Source organism: Corvus cornix, chromosome 9, assembly GCF_000738735.6.
Source record: "Corvus cornix cornix isolate S_Up_H32 chromosome 9, ASM73873v5, whole genome shotgun sequence".
In the NCBI taxonomy this organism is placed as follows: domain Eukaryota; kingdom Metazoa; phylum Chordata; class Aves; order Passeriformes; family Corvidae; genus Corvus; species Corvus cornix.
The window spans coordinates 24,951,024-24,977,595 of NC_046339.1; the positions used below are offsets into that span (position 1 = coordinate 24,951,024).

Below are 26,572 nucleotides of genomic sequence, written 5' to 3' on the forward strand. Positions count from 1 at the left end.
TTTTGAAAGCACAGAGCATCATTTAAGGCCAAACAATGCATAATGCTCATTCAGCCCATCTTTAAAATAATTTCATTGAAGTTCTGTACACAATACATATTTCACTTTATCACATTATAGTAAGTACTTAAAGTAAAATTGAAAGTCCAAGTATAGAAAAATTATCACTGAGCACTAGTGAGTTCCTCACTACTTGTGGTGCATAGCAAGCTCTCTATGTGGTCTGCAGCATTTCTAATCCAGTCAAACCATGACAGAAGGCAGAAATACCAGCAACAACTAGGCCAGCACAGCATGGCAATGCTTCACTTCCTACACCCATCAAAATCATCCTGGATATATTATTAGTAGTAGCCCACATCCCTCTCCAGCATGTCTCTGCTGTTCTTGTTATCCACTCCAGTAAAACCTCCAGTTCCCAGTCTGCAAAGGCACGTCAGTGTCAAACCCCAGACCCTGGGAGAGCTGTTTGACACACCAGATGTTTGTGCTGCCGTGCAGAGGAACGTGGGCAGGCTGGAGCACTGGACACACAGGAATCACGTGAAGTTCCATGAAATGTACGGCCAAAAACCACACAGCGAGACTGCACACAAAAGTGGGGTATTTAGCAGATGTTTAGTACCATTGACTAAAGTTTCTTTCTTTTCTTCTGTTCTTTACAGGTATCACCAGACATTTTACCCATACCTGTGGGATCAAGAACTATCTCGTGGCAACCCCTAGCTGTCCATTTAAATTGCCTTCAATTGCAGGTGTCTCCTCAGTTGCACCAACACACAGAACTGACTCTACAGGCAAAACAGCTGTTGCTGCTTCCTCTCACCAAATGCTTTTAGCCTCGACAGGTCCTGCCCAGTTAGTCAGAAAAATCATCTGAAGTGTCACATCGTAGCATGCAATATTATTCTGTGCTCTTCAACAGTGCCAGCGCAAAACCTTGCGCTGAAAGGCTACACAAACCACTTCTTCCAAGCTGGGAATAAATTCCTTACGTGACAAAAACCTCCGAGTCATACTACCACATTTCTATACTTAGTTTTCTCTCTCTAAAAATGTGTGAATTGCCAAAACCAATCAGTTTTTCTGTATATTCTGCCACCATTTCCAGAAGGTAGCAGCTAATTCCTGTACTGCGCAGGTCAGTGCCAAGGCACCGACACCAAGATCACACAGGAAAGCTGGTGCAATCTTTCAACCATGGCTATAATAGCATAGTTAATTTATGTGTCACACAGCACTCAGACAATTCAGCTTGATCTCCAGTGTTTAGTCCAACAGCTTTTAAATATATTATTATATACTGCTTTCTTCTAATGCCTAGGATGGCTAATACTAAAAATACTAATCAATGCTTCATGAAAACAATTGCCTGTAGATCTGGCTTGCTCAAGAACAGAAATGTTATCATTTCAATTTGTAATTCTAATTTTTTTTTAAATAAATGTAAATTTGATGGACTGAGCATATGTAAACAAGCTTGCTTTCCCTTTGTTATTCTTACAGACTCTTCAGACATAACTGCTCCTTCCTCTGTGGACACTCCGTGAGACACTTGACCTGATTTTCTGCAGCACTGAGCATTCACAACTGTGACTGAGATCACCAGGGGCTACGGGCACTCCGTCACTCATAAGGCAAATAATTATGGGCTGATTGCACAAGACTAAGAGTTAAGGCACTGAGTTCTAATGTTAGTCCAGTATCCGGATGATTAAGGTCTAAATTAACAACTTGCTCCTTCCCATCTCTCCATTAGGATAACATCAGCTATCTACCAGCCTCATGCCTACCTGCTCTGAACATAAAATACACAAAGGGAAAAGGGCTCTACAAAGTTACTTCTACTGTCCTCAAGCTGTGAGAATGAATAGATGGACCCCTGAAGCCTTCTGCTTCTCTGCAATCCTATTTCCAAAACTTAGAGGAGTCTTGAGAAGATAAACTCAATTGTCTTTTTAAGATGATGCAGGAGCATTGAGAATCATTAAAAAAAGCCCATGGAACAAATTTTAAGTTGAGAGAGATTTTGTTTATTGTAGAAACTGCGGAGTCATCCTCCAAACAGAAGACTGAGCAATCAATAAAAACTTCCTAAAGACTGAAGAATGAAAGGGACAGCATAAGTGTGAGTTATCAAAACAATTAAAGTTATCAAGGTAATTAAATGCTTCCCCCAAAAAGGACCATCCTGCTTAGCTGATGCTCACTCAGCTCACTGAAATGACCTAAAGCTTTTTGAGGTTTTCCACAGTTCATTTTAGTGGACCAAGCCAGTGTTCCAGGAGGCTCCAACACACCTGTGCACAGGACAGCAACAGGAGAGTACAGCTGGACACAGAGCAGACTGAAGGAGGATGACTTCTTTTCCCATGTGTAAAACTGCTGCAAAGGCAATGGAGAGGGAGAATAAAGAGTCTTTCCCAGTGAGAACACACAAGCAATGGGTTTTACTGCAGCAAGGAAAATTCAGGTGAGACACATACAAATCAGGTAAGGACTAGTGAAGCTCTCCAAGTTTGCTCAATCAAATGTGGATTACCCACCACTGAATACTTTTGCTTTTCCCAAGTAGATGGGTCATGTTTGTCAGGTACAACAGGCAAAGTCTGTGGTGAAAGCTTATTCCAAGGAGATTGAAACAGCTGGGAAAAACCAGACAAGGCTTTTGGGACACAGCCTGCTTTGGGTCTGAAAACATGGCACAACCAGAACTGTGCCTGCTGGAGGGGAAAGGCTGGGGACTAGGCCAACTCTCCATACCCTTCCTTACCCCCATCTCTTCTAATATTTCTGGGACTTTTACCCTCAATCAAACCCATGTGTGACAATAATTAAAACTAAATCCAGTGATTGAATTCACACTCAAGCACTGTAGTAAGTGCTCATTCCTAGAAAATAATCTACATCTAGAGGAATCCCTGGCAGAGCCAGGCATGTAGAGGGCTGCAGAGGCTTTGGATATTCATCTCTGTGCAGCACAAAGCACAGCAGGCCAGGAGCTCACACTGTCTGCAGGCACACCAGAAGCACTGTTAATAGATTTTTATGCTACCTCAGAAAAGTGTTTACTCATCTGTAATTTTTCTCAGCAGTGGACATCTGGTGTTCCATTATTCATTGCATCTGGAAAATTGCCAACAATAAAACCAATTTTCACAAAAAGGAAGCAAAGCCTGACATGCAGAATGCTGGAATAAAGGAAAAAACTCTCAGAATGGTTCAAGTTTTTGTTCTCTTTGTCTTTTCTTTTCTCCTCATATGGGGGACTCTGAGGAGAAAAGCCAAAAGGAACTGCAGAACATTTTTTCCAGATTATAAAAGAAAACATGCATTTTGAAGTCACATATAAATTAAAAACTCTGGGAAATGACTGATTCTGGTACTCATTTGAACTTATGGGGGAAGTGCACGAAGGTCAGATGAAAATAAGGTCACTAAAATACTAACTCAGCTGCTAACAGAAGGGATATTTAATGTTTCATATAGAGACTTGCATGTATCAAATAGAAGAAAATGCAGGGTGACTCTAATGTGTAATATTCCCCCAATTTGCTGATAGGTAAATACTTTAATACTCTCCTCAAAAGAACACAAAGGCATAATGGCTCTTCAGAGGAAGGAGGCGGAACTGAGGACTTTGTTAAAGCATTCCCACCTCTGAGAACTGATCCTTCAGGAAGCCACATCTCAGACTCTGAGCTTGCAGGAGCAGCTCCATCACTTCATTTGTTGCCAGACCTGTCAAGATCCACAGCCTTGCAAAGATATCCCGATCTAAGTCCCTCAAACAGCAAAGATTTCTGGGCATTACCTCAGAGTGACTGAGGCGCTGAAAGCCTCTCTTCAGTATCCACATCTCCTCCAGAGATAAGCCTCACAAAGTTTTAGACTGAGAGTCTTTCAATGCTATCAGTTCAGGAACTGGAAGATCCTGGAGTACCAGTTTTTCCAAGTCCAGGGAATTCAGCAATGCTCCAATGACAAAACCCCATGGATTCCTGAATGTACTAGAGCCTGTCTAACAACAGCTTGGAGGCTCAGCTTAACCCTCAGCCTGATGCAGCTAATTGGCATCTGTTCCACTACAGCTCCTTATTCACTCAAATATCATCTTTTTGTGTACATGAGGGCATGTGGATATTTTTAAGTTATTAAATACTTCATGTTTCGAGCTCCTCAGAAGTGATGTTGCATTTAAAAAGGGGATTAGTAAATATCCAATAAGCATTTTATAAGGAGCATAATGCTATCTCTCTGCAGTGAAGCAGACTAAATACCCTTGCTTTTAGTAACCATTTTTACTAGCATGAAGAGGACAGGGGTTCCACTGATGCTTTTCATTAAAGCAGGAATAAATTTCAACAAGAAATATAAGAAAGTTGTTTTTCTTCCATTGTTAATTATTTTTAGCCCAAGTAACTCTGTAAATGCTTTTTAAAAAATCCCATTTGCTTTAGCATAAAAGAGAGTTCTCCAAAGAGGTTGTGGTAGCACAGACTTTTTGACTCTTGATTCTTGACATTCTGTGGGGCTATTGACAGAACATATGGATGTACAATGGAGAGGGAGTAATTTCCATATCCTTCCCATACCCACTAGGCCAGAGAACCTAAATTGTAAACACCTGAAAAGCTCCTAAAAAAGAGTTTGTGAAAACTGAACAAGAGCCAAAGGAGTAGAGGTAGACCATAAAAGATTAAGCTATCAATAAAAGGTCATTATAGATACAGATATAAAAATTACAGAATCAAACTCAACTTCCCAACCCCAACAACTTATTGATAAAATTCAACCTGATAATCAAACCAGACACCCTCCACCTACATCTTGTGCCACAACAATCCCTCTTCTGAACCAATCCACAACTTGCAGCCTTGCAGGGAAATCCCACCATGTCCCAGACACCAAAGAAGAAGCTGTGAGTAACACCAAACCCTGACAATCAGCAAAACAAGCAGGCAACTCTGTCTTGGTTCTTCTTCATTAAAATTTGCTTCAAATTCTCCTCCCAGTAAATCAATCAACACTATTCTCTTCTACCAGGAACTTTTTTATGCGTTCCCCAAGACCAAGAGGCTGTGCAGGTCCTTAATCCAAGGAGACCAGATGGAAAAAAACCTCATCAGAACACATTAGAGTATTCCCTCTTCAGCACTCGGTGAGCTGGTTACAAGACAAACTACACTGCATCTATAACCTACCCAATTTAAATCATCCCTCCATCAAACCATCAAACATCATCACACACACTGAGCTTCCCATTGACCACATTTCGCCTCAAGAACTTATAAGAACAATAACTCCAGAGTCCACATGCTGCTAAATAGCTCTAATCCATCCTAACCTGACACTGCAAACCTCCAGTACTGTACAACCAAGCCTCCCTTTCTTCTGAAACATCCAGATGACATGTATTTTTCCTCTGAAAACTCATACACCTTCAAAGCCATCCAAGGTGTGACACCAAACAAACACCTCTATCAGACCGTTCCCAAAGCCTGCAATGAGACTGGATTCCTGTCCACCAGGCCAACACAGGCTCCTGTCAGGAAGCCAACAAGGTGAAACTCAAACACACCATACAGCAGAGGCAGTGCCCCAGGAGCCTGGGCGTGTGCAGTGAGCACTCAGCACCTGCACTGAGGCAAGAGAACCTTCCCAAAGACTCCCTCACACAAAAACCTACCAACACCGCACCAACAGGACATCCTCTGTTAGTACACAGGGCACAGCTTTTCACCTGCAGCAGCTATACAGTCAAATCCTTCACTGCAAAAGCATACATTAAAAACTTTCTTCTCATCTGTCTTAAAACAATCCGACCACCACAACAGTCATGAGGAAAAGCACATTTTTTCGCTGGACACACACAACCATGCTGGAGCTAGAAATAAAAAGCCTTGCAAGGATGTTTCCCAGGTGACCTCATACTGCAATCAAAATTCAAACCTAAATCCACAGGCTAACACAATTCCCCAAAGCCCCATGGCTTCCCCTAAACTACACAGGTGAACAGCAACAGGATGAGCAGCAAACAAGGAAATGATGATTTGCCAGCAGAACACTTCCCAGAACAAAACCATTCCACTCCTAAGTTCTCACTCCTGATCCGAAACACTTAGGAAGGTGCACAGCTGGAAAATAAAGATTTACAATCATTTTAAATAATTGACTCATAAGGGAAACTGGCTTTATCCCATGTTAGTTTCCTCCATCCCTATAACTTATCTCTCTGCCCCACAGGCAATGCCTCCCCACACCTCAGCAGAGCTCACAACAATTAATTGCTTTCTACATGTACTGAGCTTGAGGATCGTGGTTTTATTTCAGTCTAAAGCAGTGTGATCCAGGAGCCTGCCTAGTTTTTTACAGCAATGTCAACTGACCTAAAAAATACATTACCTGTACCTACAAGCCTTTCCTGATTGAGACTGAGACATGAGGGGAAAAAAAGAACCCAAGGACTCAAGAAATAAAATATAAGCTAAAATAGGGATGGCTACCCACCAGCATTTCCTAATGACCTCCCCAACACAGAAATCACAAGAAATCAATGAAACAATAAGAAGTAGGAACTAAGTTATTATCAAGTAGTATGTACAACTGGCAACAGTTCTGCAATAGTCCAAAAAGCAAATATCAAAAGGGAAAATACAAATTAGCACCTGGGAAAAAGATTTATTTTAGCTCAGTAAATAATCCTGAAGAAAAGCTTTTATCATTCAGAAATTAATTTTGGTTAGTCAAAAACCCTAGGAAGACCAGGTAAGGGGTGAAACTGCTTGCTCTTTGCTATTTAAAAATGTCTTGTGCAGCACAATAAACCCATTAAAAGGGAAACTTTCTCAAGGAAAAAATGTTTGAAAAAACCCTCAATATCTCTTCCATTGCTTTTTTATTTTTCCAGGTACAGGAATGATGAGTGTACAGATGGAAGACAATTATCACACTGTGTGGAACCAGTTGAGAGACCAGTTCCAAACTGGACAAACTGACAAACCAAACAAGCGTTATCAGAAATACAAGGAGGCGAGGCAAGAGCACAGAAACCAGCACATGACCTGGACAAGAAGCTGATTCAGTTTCCTTTCTTAAGGACTTCACATCCAACCAGGCTGTTTGCCCTCCATCTCCTGACAATTTCTGGCCATGCTGCCAAACACCAACAGGCCTGACAGAAGGACAGGTACCTCAAAAGGGGATTTTTGAATGGAGGCACTGGCTGAGCCCAGTGCTCTGGCACGGGCGGAGGTGGGGGCCAGGATCTACAGAGCTGCTTTTGTCCTGCTATCAGACACAGATTTGTCCTGTTATCAGACACAGTTTTGTCCTTCTATCAGACACACAGTTTTGTCCTGCTATCAGACACAGTTTTGTCCTGTTTATCAGACAGATTTCTCCTGCTATCAGACACACAGATTTCTCCTGCTATCAGACACACAGCTTGGAGCCCACGTGCCCTGCCCAGCCCAGGGAAGGTGCTGAGGTGATGCTGTAACAGAGGTGTAGAGCACAAGGACACAGGTGAACTGTGGATTTACCGCAGTGCAGCACAGAGCAGGATCACCAAAACGTGCTTTGCTAACTCCACTGGGCACACAACAGCTGATTTCCCACCTTCTTCCTCACTGCCCTTTGAGTGTTTTCCCTCCTGACTCAATAGAAATACTTTACCTTGAAGGCATAGTGACAGCTCAAACTTCAAAGTCATCACTAATTTACGTGGATACTCTAAACTGCAAACACTGATGATTTCTTTTATAACTCTTGCATTGCTTACAGAAATACAGGAACACCTTTTTTTATTTCTGAAGAGTTACTTAAACAAGCAGATGACAAAATCAGAATTAGTGTGACAGTGTCTGAGCGAGCATCATTCATTTTTGTGCTCCCAACTTTAAAGCCTAGCCAAAAATACTTTCTCCCAGTAACACTGACAGCAGTCCTTCCCCCTAGACAAGGAAGAATTTTTTGATCTGGGAAATATTTACTAAAACAATTCATTGGACTAATGCAGCAGTTTTCAGCCTAATGAAATAGCTTAGCTAAAGCTTAGCCACTTAAAAAGAGACAGAAGAATGGATCTTGCCTCCCTTGGAAAGGCTGCCATCAGATGAAGGCTGCTCCATGATGTTGGTAATGAAGCTATCAACAGTTCCAGCATGAACTGCCAGAGTGCTTTATTTTTCTAAAGATACCCAAACAGAGAAGAAACCCTGTGGTACTGGAAAACTGGAACATGGGCTTTGCCCGCAACCTAAAGCCATTACCCTCCCATGGGAAATAAATAAGGCACCAAACCTCTTTCCCACCTGATCCCCAAAGATAGCTGACCTTGACTGTGAATTGAGGAAAGAATCCAAGCATTAATCACCAGAAGAAATGCAGAGTAGCTAGAGTGAGCTGCCTCACAGGTAGCAGGCTAACAGACTAAATCAAGAGCCACAAACCAACATCTCCAAGGGACCCAAGAACAGAAACAATGTGGGATCCTGAGGCTGTCCTGATACAACCAAAACTTGTTTAGAAATGTGCTGGAGGTTTAGAGGCATCTGCGTGGTTTTTGTCTGTGCAAGGTCAAAGCTCCATTCAGGATGGAGTGGTGAAGTTAAGGTCAGTGTTCAGAGCACAGTCTTCAACATCTGGAACTTAAGAACTGCTACTCACAGAATTCTCTGCTAAGCTACAGTGATGGTCTCCAACAGCACCAACCTTCTGCTTACACACACACAGAGCCTTACTAATCTCTTCCCTGGGAATGACAGACTAAGAAAAAAAGAAAAATTAACAGGTGAGAAAAGAAAACCTCGTGCCTAGAAGAGAAGAGAATCATCTTCTACCATCACAGTTCTCTCAGCACTGCTGGTAAGACTGAGTGAAACTTAACAGAAGCTCCGGAAAAGAGAAGCTCTCTCCAGTGAGGGGGGAAATTCCAGCAGCTGATCTGCACAAGAGGATATTTCCCCCGTAAGACTCCTTGGCCTTTGTTTTTGCAGAGAACAGACCACACAGCTTTAAACATTGAAGAATTTGCAAATACTTTCTTTAGCCCTTCGGAAAGACAAGGCAGAGGATTTTCAGTATCTTACACAGTTACATAAAATGAAAATACATCCAGTAACTGATATTTGAAACTGTCAGGCTGTAAGAACAAGAGTGAGAATATTTTGAAGCATTTCCTTAAAGCAGATCTCAACTCCCATGAGATTCTCAAGAGCAAATTCTAGCTAAAAATTGTAACCCCAGGAGTTAACTAAGGGAACATTTCCTCTAGGAACAATCCTTACAGAAAATACAAGGAAGACACAAGTTTTCATTTTTCTTGTACCTGGTCCTACCTCCATTTCCCTACAAATTATTCAAATAAATGTAAACATTAATCTATAAGCATTGCCTTCACCCTTGAGGCAAAGTTAGAGCAAGCTTTTCCAGAGCACATAGTCTACACAAGTATATTTAATAAAGCATTCAGCAAGCATTTGAATACTTCAAAAGTACCAAGGAAGTTTTTTTTCCAGGCGTTACATCAACACTTAGCACTTCCACAAATCAAGTTCTCAAAACACAGACAACATGACTACATATCAAGAGAATAATAATAAAAAAACCAACAACAAACCAACATGGAATAGATATTTTCTTTTTCAATAGGGTTTTGGGATGAGGTTTCATACAATGGTTCAACCAATCTGATGGGTTGTGTTGTCTAAAATGCAGTCCCTGCTCTTTCCTCCTGCTCCTGACCAACGTTCCTACTCCTTTTTTTCTACAGCAGCTTGGATACTCCCAACAAACCAGTGAATGGAGACACAGGGGACACTGGAAAAGAAGGGAGCAAGCAGATCCAGTCCTCCTGCCCTCCCTACCACAATCCCTCCTCCCTGCTCCCATCCAGGGGCACAGCAATTCTACCATATTGATTCAATTGCAAATGCAGCACAGCTTCTTCATGGCTTTTGCAGAACAAAAGAGGCAACACAAAACAAAGTCCACATTAAATACCCCACACTATAACTTGAGAAAAATCTATTAGATTAAAGTATCACAGAACACTTCCTACACGTGACATGTGATATTTTCATTTATCACAATCTAGAATGTGCTCCCCTAAGTCATTCATTTTCTACTATCTTAATAGAAATTCAAGACTCAAAATAATGGCCTATCTATAGGTTGATCACTTCACAAGAGATATATGAATGCTCTCTAATAAGAGCAGAAAAAATTAAAAAATAAAGAAAAACCCAGGAGACACTATTAGAGAACTATTTCAGAGAAAAATAAAAATGCTAAGAATTTGGGATAGAGTCCTCTGCACAGCACTCTTAACTAAGTTTCAGAGCAAAACCAAAAGCAGAGTCAGTGGGAAGTAACATCTGAATGAATATCTGGGAATGCCAGTCACCACCAGCCATGTGCACTGCCCTGAACATCAGGCACCGTGGCTCTGCCCTCCTATGGCTGTACTGGCACGTGGCTTTCTGCCCATTTGTACAGTCCAGGAAATTGTTTAGCAATTTTAAGAACTCTTGTCCAGTTGTTTGTATTTGGATCAGCTCCCTGAACTGGCTCATCCCTCGTTTGCATGAGCATAGGACCAGGACTAGGGAGAGACGAGAACAACCAGGGGAGAACAGGACCAGGAGATCTAAATTGCTACAGAAATGCATTGTACCTTGCTGAAAGATCTTACAAATGAGGGAAACCTCCCCAATTTCTCAAAATTCCAGTGTATACTACAGATGGACTTCAAAAATAGGTGTTAATGCTCAATAAATACAACACATGACTTTTGGATCAACTGAGTATGGATTCCTTTCCTAACCAAACTCTAAAGATGTCGAAGAAAAAGCAGAGTCAGATTAAGGCCATTTGGAGGTTTTTTAATAATCTTTGCATAAATAGAAAGAAAGCATCTAATTACAGCAGATGATAGCCAGTTTCTTGCCAATACATGCAATACCCTAAGTAAGCATTTTCTCTGCAAAATTCTCTTACGCTGTTTTGAGGGGAGAGGACACGGAGGGGGGAAGGGCTACCTTCTTTCTGACTCTCCCATTTCTCATTTTTCTATCAGTATTAGTCTGCATTAACAGCCAAATCATACACACACACTCACACAACACTGCCAGTGACCTACTAGAAAGTTGCTATAGCAACGACTGCTTTCAGAAATACACGTTGTGCATTTTAAGTGCCATCATAGTGTAACTCATCTGTCAATTAATAACCATGGCTCACAGGAACACACCACATACTCCAAAAAAAAAATTAACAAATAAACACAGAGGCTTTTTGTCCACAAAAGGAAGTACTGGGAAACCCAGTGCAGGCTTAGACTCACTACCAATGGAAAAAAAAAAAACAAATGACACGTATCTAGCACCAAGATGTAACTCTCATATTCCTGTTTAAGTGCACAAAATTCATGAAGTATGAAAAAACTTCGCTTTGGTCTTAAAGGGGGAAATAACTCGTAAATATCGTTAAGTGTCTAATTTAAGCAAATACAGCTTAGTTGTAAAATCATCTATAGGAACATACAGAAAACAATTTAATTTAGGTTTCTGTTCATGTTTTGGGTGAAATCTCTAATAAGAAACAATGGATTTTAAAATATGTTGAGTAAACAAAAAAATGAGTATCCACTGTCAGACGCCTCAGTAGACCTAATGAAATCCTGTGGTCATGTTATTTCTAATTAGCCATCAGACTAAGCCTGTGCCACTGTCCCTTTCTCTGGATGCAGGTGTCCACCTGGTTTTGGTGATTAGATACAAAGCATAATCACAGGAAAGAACGAAACATCTAAAATGACAATTAGTTATTCTCAGAGAGAAAACTTCGAGAAAATTCAACTAGCACAATTAGAAACTTGAGAGTACTCCAGTACTACCCACAGCAGCTCTTGTTTCCTCTCACAGCCCTGCCTTACACCAGCAGGTGATTTTCAGTCAAGTGCATGTGTCCTAAGTTCCAGTTCTTTGCCCATCTCAGCTATGGCACATGTGCTGTCCATGGACTGTCCCTCTGACCACTGGAAGCTCACTGCACTGCTAATTGCACAATATTCTCTGTACAGAACATAAAGGCTGATCCATGAGCTTTGCAGAAACCCTGGATCACCAAGGGCTGTCTGCGTCAATGACACGGTGAGAGAGCCTGCAGAGCTTCTGAGTTCCAGTGTGACCTTGAAAAGTGTTTCAATTTCCTTTCTCACATCCTCTAAATCCAGCTCAAATCATTCTCTCACATGACAAAGACAAAAACCGCTTTCCTGTTGTATCTTCTTGTTTGAGATAAACATCAAGCTCTCACAGCAGCCAGCGTTTGACAATATACTGGTATTGATGGCAGCTGAAATGCTTCTGGAAAACACTCTGGGTATCAGAAAATAAAGTAAGATAATACCGTGCTGGTTTCAGCTGGGGTAGAGTTAATTTCCTTCACAGGGGCTGGTGCGGGGCTGTGTTAGGTTTTGTGCTGAACACAGGTTGATAATAGCAAGATGGTTCTGTTCTTGCTGAGCTCACACAGAACCAAGGCCTTTCCTGCCCCTCCTATGGCAACACCAGGGAGGGGCTGGGGGTGCCTGGGAGGTTGGGAGGAGACACAGGTGACCCAAACCAACCCAAGGGATATTCCAGACCTCATGACATCACACACAGTACATAAAGTCATGGGGAAGAGGGAGGAAGGGGGGACATTTCGAGTGATGGCATTTGTCTTCCCATGGTTACCTGTACTGGAGCCCTGCTCTCCTGAAGGTGCTGAACACCTGCCTGCCTGTGGGAAAGCTGAAGGAATTCCTTGGCTTCCTTTGCTTTGTGTGCAGCTTTTGCTTTCCCTGTTAAACTGTCCTTCTCTCAACCCACAAGTCGTCCAGCTTTTACCCTTCTGTTTCTCTCTCCGATCCTGCTGGTGGGGGAACAAGCAAGTGGCTGGATGGGGTTAAACCAGGACAGAAATCCTGCCCAAACTTCTGCATGACCTCAGTGAGCAGCTCAGTCTGAGTGAGCTCCACCAAGAACCTCAGCCTGGCTATGTGTGTGCAACAATTCCCATAGGGACTTTCCACTTGCCCTGGACTTCGCATGGAGGATTTTCTAAAAACTGAATCACAACCAATCCTTTTAGCTTGGATAACAAAGACCACCTTTGAAAGTCTGATTCTTATACATATATAAAATATATTGTGTGAGAGAGCTGTGGGATACACACCTCCCCAAGGCAACGAGGACCAGAGTCAGGGGTACAGGGGCAGTTCTGTCGCACTGCATCTGGCTGACAGCTCACAGGAGCAAAGCAGGCAGAGGCACAACCAACCAGTGTTTCATTTCTAGTTAATGGAACACTCTGAAAAGTCTCTGAACAGCAAGAGAAGCACTGCCTCAAAATCTCCTTTTTCACATGAAGATGGAAGAACTTTTTTCCTCTGACCTGTGGACAGCTGGCAGCAGTCATGAGGCAGAGAGCTAGTTAAAAAATATTGTTTAAATATGACAGTCCAGTTTCCCTTAATCTTTCCAGTGAGATACCAACAGACACTGCTCTCCAGGTTTTAGAACAGGACCCTTAAAGTGTAATTAACTTTTTTTTTTTTTTTTTAAATCCAGAATTTGGGTGATTGCAGTTTCATGAATCAAACTTTTAAATAATTGAGAAAGGCAAGATACCCTAATCTTCCAAGTTATTTAAAAAGTGGTGCAATTTTCTGGCTCATTTTTTTTAAACACATCTACAATAATAAAAACACCATGTGGGGCAGAAGAAACACATGTAAAGACCTGTACTTCTACTGAGGCCAAAAGCCCAGTCACAAGACAAATGCATGTGTGTAGCCATACCCCCCAGAACACTCCCAACATCCAGACCTTCCCAACTGCTTGTATTTACACACATCAGATTTTGCATCAGTATTGTCTTTTTAGGTGATACGTTTCATTCCCTAATATTATATGTATATATGTGGGGGTCTTTCTTACTCAAAAATATAGTTATATCCCACCCCAACAAACCCCTCTGGGAATAAACAATGTAGGTCAGCTTTCACTACCAGCTAAATTCAGTACTACAGTTGCTCTCATGTCTTTCCAAATCTACCTCTCCCCTCTGGACCTTTCCCTTTATTCAGGACAAAATCCCTACTTGTCTTGACATCCACCTTGGTATCTCGAGGCACCAGGTGAAGCTCACAGAGCAGTGGCTCCTCAGCAGTCGCAATGCCATGGCCATGCCCACCTCTCCATCCACACAACCAGGCTGTGCTGGAACCAGCTTTCCTGCTTCTCCTTTGCATTTTCAGGAGGCTGGTTTCTCCCACAGCCCCAGTGTGAGAACCCTGATCATGCGGAATGTGACTCAAGCAGTTTCCTCTCCTCCTCCTTCCATGACTGCGGCTCAAGGACTGCGGATTCAGCCAGAGCTGGGACACCTCCCTGTCAGGGATCACCTTCCCTCTCTGCTTCTTTTCCTTCACTGACCCAAATGAAAGTCCCATCCTGTCCTGTCCCAACCATCCCTTGCTCTTGAGTCTGTGCCCCCCTTTACATTCCTGTCACCAAGGTCGAGTGTACCAGCAAACCCGCTCTAAATACATCTCTACTTGGGGCTCAGACACTTGATATCTTTTCCCAGACCTCCTCTTCTAAGAAACATTTCCAGTTGAAAAATAAAACATTCACAATTTTAGAATACAGTCCTCTGAAAAGTGCTGCAGACTATGTTGGCAAGAGCACAAAGTGTGGCAAACAAGGGCAGAAGGGTGGAGGGAAGCTGGATATGCCTTCCAGCAGCAGCCCACGGTGAGTTCTGAGTTCGCTGTTTAACTGTGTTCTTACCTTCCTCCCAGAACACCCCCCCACAAATAACTTGCTGACTACCAAACCTTTAGATCCAGCATTTCTGGGGTTCTGATCCCAAAGATGCACCTTTTACATTTTATCCTGTACACTGCTGCTGTCTCACTGTTAGGAGGAGATACAGCCCTGGCCTTCACATAAACAACATGTTTTACAAAATCCCACTGTCCTTTTCTGCATAATTTGCCATTGTAATTAAACACTGGAACTCTCACACTTATCATTGAAAATTCATGTGGTCTTTTGACTCCCACTTTTTCTTCAGATGGAAGTCAAAAGGCCACAATAATGCCAGCTTTGCTACCAGGATCCCATGAACATAATAATTTCTTACTAAATTAATACATTAGCACTAACATGAAAAATTGATGGTTTAAATGAATCATACCTGGCTTTTTTCCAATAATCTGCTTGTCATTAAGGTAATTTCCACATTTTAATTCTTCAAGACACTTCTAATAAGGCTGTAGGACTCACCAGGATTTCCTTTTATTTAAAGGCTGGGTTTCCCTTCTGTTTTTAAACTGTCTAGGGTTATATTTATTAGGTAACTAGAAATAATTTCCCATTTGCCATCAGCACTGCATAAAACTCAGTTTGCACTGAAGGGTCAGATTTGAAGGTGTCAAATTTAAGCTGAAACCTCAAACGAGCTGAATTTTTCCCCAGTAAATGGATCATTGCTCCCAACTAGCTGTCAAATTTCAAAACGTAATTAATACAAACAAACTGCTTTTTAGAAGTAAAATACTAATCCATAACAATTTATACAATATGCATAAAGTAGAATAAAACCATATTCCCTCTTATGATCAATGTGCATTCCCGTTCTGCATCTGGGCTGCCCGAGGGTGAGAGGCTGAGTGCACAAAGCCCTCTGCCCTCCCCAACCAGAGAAACAAGGAGTGCAAAAGCAGCCAACAGTGGAACTACCTCCTCACCTAACAGTGATTGCTACACAGACTTCTCTCTGTCAATGCAGTAAATGGATTATGTGGCTTTGGAAGAGTCAGGCACAATCCCACTTTAAAAATAATGAATTTGCAAGAACACATCACGAGCCATCAAGCGAGGTCCTAAATCTGATCAGCTGCTTTGTGGGGACTTCTGAGAAGGTACAACACATTTTTCTGTCCCTCCTGCTGCCTTTCCTGGGAATGTAATTGCTCCAGTTTAAACTGTGATAAAGATTTTTCTTCCAGAACCAGAACATTATTTCCATTTTCAGGAACCACAGAATCAGAAGTCTTTGCTACCATGCTGATACACTGATAAAAGCTCTCTTTGTAGGGTTTGGCCAGCTGAGACTGCTGCACACTTACTCTTTCCTTCTGTTTGTCATTTCCAGCAGTTCCACAAGCTGTGGAAACAATGAAGCTTGGTTCTCCATGGATTACGGTTCTGTAACTCCGTGTGAATTTTCTAACAACAATTTAAATCCTACTCTTGCTTTTATTTAGAAGAGTGTGTAGAGGTGGGATGGGAAAGAGATGTTAAGAGAGTAACTTTGGCCAGTTGTCTACCTTCACAAAAACTGCAGGAATTTCTCTTTTGGATACCTCCCACCCCCTCCAAATTTAATTGGAATTAGTGGTTGTGCTCTTAAGAGATATGCAGCAACTCAATCCTTCTAATGCATTTAAATAACATGTTATGTTGAACCATAAAAAATCTGAACCCTATTCAAAAGACCAAAAATCAGCAATATTAAAGTACCCCAATCTTGTTTCCCTTGTCCCCTCCTCTGTCCCACTGTCCTGGCAGTGACAGGAGTGACACAAACACTTGCAAAGCCACACTGCCTTAGAGAACCAAACTGAAAACCACGAATCTGCAAAAGGTGACATCAAACTGCCCATATAGATATAAATCATCAAGAACAAGAAAAGCCAAGACGTTCTCCAGAAAACAGCTGTTAAAATTCTTGGGTTTCTATCCAAGCAGCACGTATTTGCCAAAAATCTTTAAGCTTCTTTTCTACCTTAAAAGCATTTGGAATAAACACAATTAAATGTGTACTGCAGAACTGTTTTAAAGGATTGATTTCTCTGTTTCCAAATTAATACACATTCCTTACTTCAAAGGTTTGTTTCAAAAATCTTCCAGAATTCAGCAGTTAAAAAACTCTTAATCCCAGAGCTTTAGTAGCAAAAGATTTAATGCTCAGCATTTTGCCCTTCTGAGTTGATGGTCTTTTTACTTATTTATTTTTTAGTGAGGGAAAGAAAGGCTCAAGAATTAGGGAATGGAGGTGATACAAGCAAAAAAGCTTAGACTGATACATGGCCTCTAAGAAACCATAACATAAGCTCAGAGAAGAGGAAGCTGTTAATGCTTTCTCTGATAATATGAAAAGCAGTAGTATGAACAGGCAACATCAGTGAATGCAGAGGGTTTAATAAATTATGATAAGGGTTTAGGATGAGAGGCAGCTTCCTGGTCCAGGTCAAGTTGATTTTGTCTGCTGAATGAACTAACAGCATGATCACTTCCAGAGAATAATTCAAACTCATTAATACTGACATCCTTTCTAAATCTGAGTTGAACCCGAGAAATTATTAAGTACTGTATTGATCAGGGTCTTGCTAAGAGAAGTGCTGAAGAGCACATAATAGCAGTGCTCAAAGAGTGCTCTCAGAGCCCTGCCACTGTTTTGTGGAGAATTCAGTCCAGTGGTCAAGGTAATATCCATCCACCTGAACAGCTAGATGTAACAAGAACAAGCACTTTCTGATTTGAGGAAAAGCCAACTAAAAGCTTAATTTTTCAGAAATACTTCCCAAGGAAAATGCACTGAGTGTAAAACTTAGAGCAAAAGAGCAAATGAAAACGTTTCCAGAATTATTTGTTCAGTGACACACAAGATAATAATTCTCCTATTTTGGGTTTCAAAAAGAGTGACTGGACATGCTCAAACACCATTTAGGGGAGGTACAGAGGCTAGAACAGCTAGAATTCAACACAAATCCTCCTGCACTGGTATTCCTAGAGAAAGGCAATGATGTTCATTAGGAGTCAATGATGCTGGTACTAATCAAAGATCACTCATCAATAAACACAGGTATCAATGAACAAAGATTACTCATCAATAAACACAGTTTAAAAGCGAGCTGTGCATGTCCCCCTGTCCCAAAGGATTTAGCCAGAACCTTCGAACCTGCCATGGCCCAAACTATGAATGGCAAAAGCATGTGCTAAAGAAACACCAGCAAAATTTTAGCAGAAAGGGGCACATCTTGGTAAGAAGGAAAAATCCTGATTATCCCCAGTGGAAAGCAGTTAAAAAAGAAGCTGGTGGCAAACTGAAAGGCCCCGTTGTATTGACTTAATCTTACTCAGTCTAACTGAATAACATACTTAATCCAACTCAGTGTCACTGATGAACCATTACCTGTCTGGAAGGGGAGAGGGTGGATGGCTCAAGAACACAGGTAACATAAACCTCTTTTGGAAAAATGCCTTTCCAGGTGACAACTCAATATTCAGATAATCCATTAAGCCTCTGCTGAGCTTCTGAAGAAATTGTTGAGACTTTGCAACTTCTTGCCAAAGAGCTTTCTCCCCTTTCCCAGGAGCTTCTTGGCTACTGCAGGTAGCCAGAGGCCTGTAGGTTGATGAGGAGTTCACCTGGATTTTCTCTGACTGCTCCATGAGGAGGTTCCAGCACCAAAAGGGTCATCCAGAGCCAGCTGAAAGCAGAGCTTTCCTCCATTTCTTCAGGGAGCTGCCATTCTCCCAGCAGCTGTAGCCCAGCAAGGTCAGATTGAGAACAGGGTGCCAAAAATATTTCGCCAGCTAAAAATGAGGAAGCTGCTTGATTAGGCATACAAGTATAGCTTTTATTTCAACTGTGATCTCAGGAGCTCTAAAATAGAAAAATCCCAGAAAATACAGAGTAGACAAAAAATTCACAACCTAGCCTCTAATCCCCTATCAATTGAAGTATAAAATTAGATAAGCATGCAAAGGACTACCTTCTCCAATTTTAGTAAAGACATGGGAATATCTCAAATTATACTATGTATGAGATGAGGATAGTCTAGCTCCATATTTCTTAGTTATTCAACTAAACAGTAAGAGACAAGAATTTAAAAGCCGATTTTTCTTTCTACACTTTCCCTTGTGAGCTGCATGAGGATTTTTCTTTGCTCAACTTTAGTAAATTTTATATATTAAAATAGCATCCTTAATTACTGCTTAGAGCTTCTATAAACTTTCAGTGTTCAAATTTTAATGCAGCCATTTTAATAGCCATAATTAGCTCGTTCAGATTTTTAATGCTAAATACTATAAATTACTGAGTACTCTAACACTTCAGTTTTCTAATACTAAGACAGCTTTTTAATATTACAGATATGACAGGCTCTCCCATTTAAAGTGGTTGAGCTCACCTTCCTACTTCATTACACAGCTCATGTTCAATACACTCCAAATTGCCAGTGGATCTTTTCATCATTAATTACATATTTCAAGTCCAACACTAATTGATTTCCAGCCCATGACCAGCAGAAAAGAGCAATCCCACCTCTTATTCTTTACCTCAGCCTGGCCTGTTCTGCTGTGATTACCATGTTCTCCTGTCTCTGTCACACTTTGCTTCCTAAATAATGGGTTTCAAGCAGGAGACGCTGCTTTAAAGTGCATTTGTAAAATCTATGGCAAAACACATTATCAGCCTATCCCAGGCCCCAGGCACTTGGGAAGCAGCACGTCCCTGCAGGATTGCTAACTGGCCTTCCTGCACCTGGCTGGAAGAGGGAACACGAGACAAGTGGGAGCTCCAAAAGCTGTGCAAGTCTAGTGAGATTCCCAGCACTGATTTTTACATTTCTGTATCAAAAATGCTCTGGTCTTAATACTGCCAAGGAGAGAAAAGGGAACCGACTACCTTTTTAAACTAATGCTTTTAGGCTTATTCCTCTTTTGCAGGAGCGCTGGGAATTACTTGTGCATTTCCTATGGAAGGCACCTGTCTTACCTGCAGGCTGAAACTTGGACTTCACCGTGCACTTAGAGCCAGCATTCAGCATCCTAAAATACACATGCTGAAAATCACACATGCTTCCTAAGTACAGAAAGTCCTGACTATAGAACTCCCAGAGAATTCACAGGTAATTCCCAATCACTACCTGGAGCAAAAACCACCCTTGAATGTGTTTGAGGAGTTTATGCCTGTGGGTTTTTTCCTCTTATATTCTTCAATTAAAAAAAAAAGTAAAGCCAAATCCTGTCCACAACTTCTTATTTCTGTAGATACCATTCAAAACCAGAACTGTAAGAAGGATGTGACCTTGCAGACAGAGCACCATGAGCAGATGTGAGACAACACAGAGCCTGAACATCACATCTAATAGAACCTGTGGGGACTGCACTTTTAAAGCCCAGCCCGTTTCCATGCCAGCCCTCTGAACCTACAGCACCAGTGAAACCCAGCCCGGAGCACTCCCAAAGCTTGAACCTTTCTTTGCAGTCAGAATTCAGGGAACTCTTAACATTTCCATGTTTTATTCATTTTATATACTGTACAGATATTATAAAGAATATTGTGTTTATTCACATATTAACTGCACTCAACGCAGCCGTCTTGCAGTTCCAGACACACTGGGCAGATTAACAGAATGCAAAATAAGACAGCTATTAGTTTCAGCAAAATTTCCCACACTGAAGCTAAAAACATCTCTCCAGAATTCCTAGGGCAATGCTGTGAAAATTTTGTCTTTTAAGCTATGAAAAGTTTCATGAGCTCCTTACCAATAGGTACAAAAGCCTCTTCCACAAGTTTTCAATTACTCCTCAAAGGAGGGGGCACTGGTACTTGAACACAGTGAGCAGAGATGGAACAGCTAATGTTTCTGTAACAGGAATGTCCGTGTGCTCTTTGCAGACAGAAGACATTTCTCTGACATGAAAACACAATTTGGCAGCCATATTTGAAAAAAGGTTGTAGTTTAGAGTAGCTGCTGAGCTTACTAAAACACCAGAAGAATGATCTGGGAGAATGAGTTATGAGATTAATTGCCAAAGGAAAAAAAAGAAAACATAATGAGGTTTTAGCTCACTAGAAAAATGGTACCCAGAATACATTTCAAAGTATCATTTTTAACAGGAGAGGTTTTACAATTCTTTTTATTATTTAAAAATGAGTATTTAAAAGGATATTTATTACTGCTTGTTCTCTACCGTACAGTTTAATTTCTAATCTGCTTGCAAACTCCCAGACTGATGAAGACTTGGATCAAATTAAACCCCATTACAGGGAAATGAAGAGAAAACAATTAGCACAGTCATTAAATACTGACTTGCAAACATAAGACAGTTTCCTTAAGTCAACAAACAATTGACATTACTAGAGCAAGGTAAGACTGAAATGAACATTTTAAAGTCAGTCACCCATTTTCTGAGCAGAGCCCCCAAGTTACAGGGGAAAATGAATCCTTAAGGTCTAAAAGTTCCTAAGCAAAGATGATTTCAGGGACAAACCACTGTCAGGTAGCTGGTGAGATTCCTGACACCACATCCAGTTCTTGGCTGTGAGAAGCAAGAAATTCTGCCTTGAGTTGTTATTCCCCATATTTAGTCTTTTAGCTTCCCCTTCCCACTGGCTGTTGTTTGGCTCTGTTGTAGTGTTTCTTTTTCTTAAATTTCTTACTTTAGTTTCAGATAAGAAAGAGTTACAAGTTTGTGATAAAACAACACAAACTTTTTCTTGTTTTAACACTAAACTGTCAAGTCTGTTAACAAAGAACTTATATACAGCCACTGAGAAAAGGAAGGGCAGGAAAACAGTTTTGGAGCTTGATCAAGGAAAGGATTCTTCAAAATATTGCAGTCTACAGAGAACAGAGCAGAAGAGAAACTGGCAGAATTGTGCACTACAAGGATGAAACCAGAGAGAAAGATATCCTAAGACTGACTGGATTTTGATTAAAACATTTAAAGCTCAAGCACCTCATACACATGCAGTGCCAAACTCCCAAGAGATCCGACAGCAATTGACTTTTCTTTTCCTTGGATATTTGAGGGCTATTAGAAGGGAAAGTAAGAGATTGACGACAAGGCTCTTCCTAGTCTATTAAAAAGGGAGATGTATTGGTAAGATAAGTGATGTAATCATGGAGATGAGTTTCCCTGGGAGGTACACGGGAAGAATAAAGTCCTGATGGCCTCCCAGCTGCAATGATAGGGAAGAAAGCCATATTCCCAGAGAACTAGCCAGGTTCCTTGAGCAGTCACTCATTTCCTGCTGTACTCTGTGCTGCCCCACTCACCAAAATGCCCAACTACACAACAAAGCGTGCTCCATCAGGCTGGGAGCCACAGAAGTACAGAACCAAATCACCAACTGCATCTCCAGCCCACCCCTCAGTAGCCCAATTCCCAACCATCCCACCACAGAGCCTCCCTAACCCGCAGAGGCAGATCCCTGTCTCCCAGCAGAGCAGGACCAGCGCCAGGGAGCTGCAGCTGCACAGGGAGGGCACGGGGCACCAAAGGAAGGCTGTCCACTCACTGTCCCCTGCGCTGTTATGCTACTCAAGGTCCCGTTCATCTCTGACAAACCAGCTACTAAAAGCTGTCAAATTCCCTGAGGGTGCTCCCAGAACACCTGAACAAGCACAGCGGCTGCTGCTGAGCTGGCACAGGCAGGTGGCACCGTGGCTGCTAAGGGACACTCACAACAGCCCCGGTTTATCCCAGACCTGCGTGGAGCACTTGCCCCCTCCCCGAGGCACGGCCTGGAACAATCTCCAGCCCTGCCAGGCACACGACCTTGTGCTCCAAGCAGGAGCCAAACTGCTCCGAGAGGAAGCAGCGACAAGGGTGGAGGGGAGAGAGGCTTACCAGTCAAAAGGAGACACTTGGGGGTGACAGGAGGGCAGCAAAGGTGATAGCCCTGACTGCCACCTAAAAAACAAGAGGTGGGAAAGCACGGAGGACAAAAAAGCAATTAAAAAAAAAAAAAAAAGGTTAGATATGTTTATCAATATAAAGCTCCTAAGTGAACAAAATCCAGTAAAGCCTAGAAAGTACAATCTAGTTCCATTTATTTACTTATAAATTAATCAACTTTAAATTTTCATCCCACCTCTACCAATGTAGTCCCATGACAAATTAGCTTGTAAAACACAGCAAAAGGCAGTTTCAAAATAAGCAAACAAGAAGTGAAATCCAAGTTTTAAATAATCATGCACTTAAAACAGCAGAGCAGCAAAGCAGATCTGTCTGGAGTTATTCCCTGAAGATTATAAACTGATAGGGAACAAATGCTTTGATAAGGATCCAAACAGACAATAAATAAATGTTGCTAATGATGTCATAACTAGAAGACTGGTTTCAAGGCTCAAAACATCTCTGCTTGGTACAAGAATGTACCTACTGTTTGGAAGAAACAAAAGCTCCAAATGCTGTCCATGCTGGAAGACAGCTGCTTCCTAGGAAAATTTTAGGGCAAGTCTGTGAAACACACATATTACACTCACATTAAATGCATCCCTTTTTCACTTTTTTAGCATCTTTTAATTTTCTTTCCCAGTTTTTTCTCTTACAGCTGCTATTATACCACAAAAAACCAAATCCTCTTTCCGTATTGTCAAAGTCATCATGAAGACTTGTACCATTTTATAATAACAAAAAAGCAGCATTTGAAATCAAAGGATGTGGAGAAACCGATGTTCCATGTATGCTTTCAACAGCTTGATGCTGAACAAACAAGGCAGCCTCTTTCTTCAGTGCTCTTCATGAATATTGAAGACTGCAGCTAATCAAATGACAGCACAGACAACTGCATCAGGCAGCTGCATCAGCCAGCAGCGTCATCACGCTCCTCGCCAGCAGCAAGGGGAGAGCCTGGGCTCCTGTCTGATGCCATCCCAGCCAAGGACCCAGTGTTTGTGCTGTAGCCCGTGCTAGCCACAAAGGGCAAGCTGCCCCTGTCGTGGGCCAGTACCCGTTTGTTTCACCAGTGAAAATCCCTTCCCATGCGGGTTCCATCCCTCCCTTTGTGACAAGGGTGACCGTGCCTCTTGGTGACGGAAATCCAGAGTGACTCCAGATACCCAAGCACAGGCTAAGGCAGATTCTCACCCCCTGGGATGGCCTGCAAAGCCTTCCTTGAATGACAAACAAAAGGATGAGGGAAGAGCAAGGGACTCTTGTGAAGAGCTCATCACAATAAATAAATAAATGAAGAACAATCCACCTTGCACTACTAAATCATCAGCATCAGAGCAGAGTGCCCAGTTTGGGGGCCCAGGCTTCAGGATATGAACTGACAGGAGTGAGTCTACAAAGCAGTAAGCTGGGTCAGAGGACAAGAAAACCAGAGGTAGGAGGAAACAGTGAGAAACTCAAAGACACAGTTTGTGTTAGAACTCAAGGAGAAAAAAAAAGAACAGCTTATGGACATTCAGGTACACCAGAAATAGCTCACTATGACAAAATAAACCCCAAAAGTTAACTGCAAAATGTGTCAGTTAAACATTGGAAACAAACCAGTCAGTAAGAATATACAGCACTGGAATAAGCTGCTTAGGAAATGCAGTGAAATTTCCAGCAATTAAGAGATTAGACAAGCAGCTGTCAAGAATATTGTAAATTGTCTCACTCCAAAACAAAGGGATTAACTCAAGCTCTCTCTCCATTGTTTTTTTTTTGTTCTGTATTCTTCCAGGAACAAAGAAAGCCCAGGAAGAGTGACAAAAGTAAGAGTAAATAAATAACCATCCTAGTACAAGTCCATTGTTCCAGTAAAACACAAGACTGGACAGAGGTCTACAATTTTAATATCCCTTAATGGCTGTAAAAGCAAGATGAGTTTGGACTTAAGAGTTGTGTCCCTAGAGATTCCAGCAATGTACAAAACAAATCAGTGAAAAAAATTCAAATAAAATAATTAAAGAAAAACACACTCCAATACCAGTTCTTTCATTAAATAAAACCCCAACAGTAAAGTCTTTCTAGCATCTATTCTCACAACACAGCACATCTCAGTTGGAGGATGGAGACGTGTAAGTGATAAATGCTTTGCAATTTTTCAAAAATGAACTACTGCTCTTAAAGGAAAGTAATTACAGGACTAAATAATAGAATACTTCTACTTGAAAGCCAGGAGTAGAAGACCGCAGAGCAGATATTATATGAAACTATTAACCACTGCAACACTTTGGGTAGTGGTCCTCAAGAAATCATACTGCAAGATTAAATCTCTGCTGCTAATACAGGAAAATTCTTATCAGCTGCAGGGTAAGGAAAAAATATTGCAAGGAAAAGAACGTGATGGGGGCAGGGTGGTGTCAATTTTTCTCATCATGTATGATCAGGACATTTAAAACAAAGGGGGAAAATGGTATTAGAGCCACTGAGTGGTGAGAGCATGAACACTCACATGACAAAGTGACCAAAGAGCCCCAAAGAGAGGAATCTTCCACCTGGGATCGCAGCCAAACGGAGACATTCTGTACGTGCACCCTTCTGTGCACCCCCAGACTGAGCACCAACAGCTCTGATCTCAACACCATCAGTCAGCTCTCAGCCACGTTAGGGGCACATGACTTTGCTCCTTTAGCTCATATTCCACGGTGACATTCTCAACTGCCCAAGCACACGATGTTGTTATATCCTGCTGAGTTTACTGATCTTCCCATCCGGTGTCTGTTCAAGCTCTTCTGGGAGATTTCATCCAAAATAAATGTTCTCTCCTAAACAAAGTTAGGAAAAACATTTGTTCCTTATCTGAGCCCTCAGTAAATTGCCTGCTTTGGAGGAAACAAGGATACAGCACAAAAGACACCCCACTGACAAGATCCAGCTTTTGGCAACTTCCATGGCAAGAGACCAATAAATCAAAGCCTGGTTTCCAAACCTGGGGAGGGAGTTATGCCTCACACAGCCTGGTGTTCAGGAATGGTTTCTGTTCACAAGTAGCAGACTGATGCCTGTCAAACTCCTGTCCTTCCCACAGAGCTGGAAGGATGCAGTGAAGGTTGCTGTCCGTGTGGCACACACAACCTGCTCCTATGCACAACCACAAAATCTGCAAGAAAGAGATCTCCAAGTCCAACCAAGCTACTACCACTTACTATTTTGCAGACAATTATAAAATGGCCACGATATGTGGAATTTTTTTTAACAACTAAGTAACAACGATCTCATTAAAGCCAGAGGCCTTTACCCTAAAGCATGAAAACTAAGCAGGAATTTCCCACTTAAATCCTTAGAAAAAAATAAATGCTTATTTACCACACCTAAAAGAAAAAAAAAATCCTTAATCTCATATTCAAAAATCAATTTGCATAAGTTTTGTTGGAACACCACAAACATAACCAATCTGCAGCTAAAAACTTAACACAGGAATTTCCAGTCCGGACAGTTGGTTTGTCAGAGGCATGTGTTATTTGGAACAAGATGGGAGTAACTGCCTAACAATACCCATCTCAACCACAGGCGCGCTCATCTGAGCCATCTATAACAATGCAAAAACCAACGTTCCCCTTGAGGATTAAAAAGAATCCCCAGCAACCAAGTCCCAAACTGCCTGAGCTTACAGCTGAGGAAAAATAATACAAATGAGGCTGCCCTGTGTGTTAAATTTTTGTTCTTTGTTGGCTATTAATAGGCAAGTGTGGTGAATGTAAGATGATATTCAGATCATTTCTAGCCTTCCACCAGCATGTTCTTCCCTTCCTTCCCCACAGCTTTTTGTCTTCCCA

The 26,572-nt window shown here is 41.6% G+C and overlaps 1 protein-coding gene across 7 annotated transcripts in view; it reads right to left on the bottom strand.

Moving 5' to 3' along the window:
• The window catches only part of STAG1 (stromal antigen 1), a 174,141-nt gene that overhangs the window by 138,901 nt on the left and 8,668 nt on the right, over positions 1 to 26,572 (bottom strand). For 2 of the 7 annotated variants that reach the window (XM_010411131.4, XM_010411133.4), the window contains exon 1: positions 2,301 to 2,385. The exons of 3 other annotated variants lie outside the window; for them this stretch is intronic. The gene's annotated coding sequence lies outside the window, so the exon portion shown is untranslated. Of the gene's footprint in view, positions 1 to 2,300; positions 8,247 to 25,248; positions 25,548 to 26,572 lie in introns of those variants that run through there. 2 more of the 7 variants (XM_019292878.3, XM_019292876.3) reach the window with 2 other exon arrangements.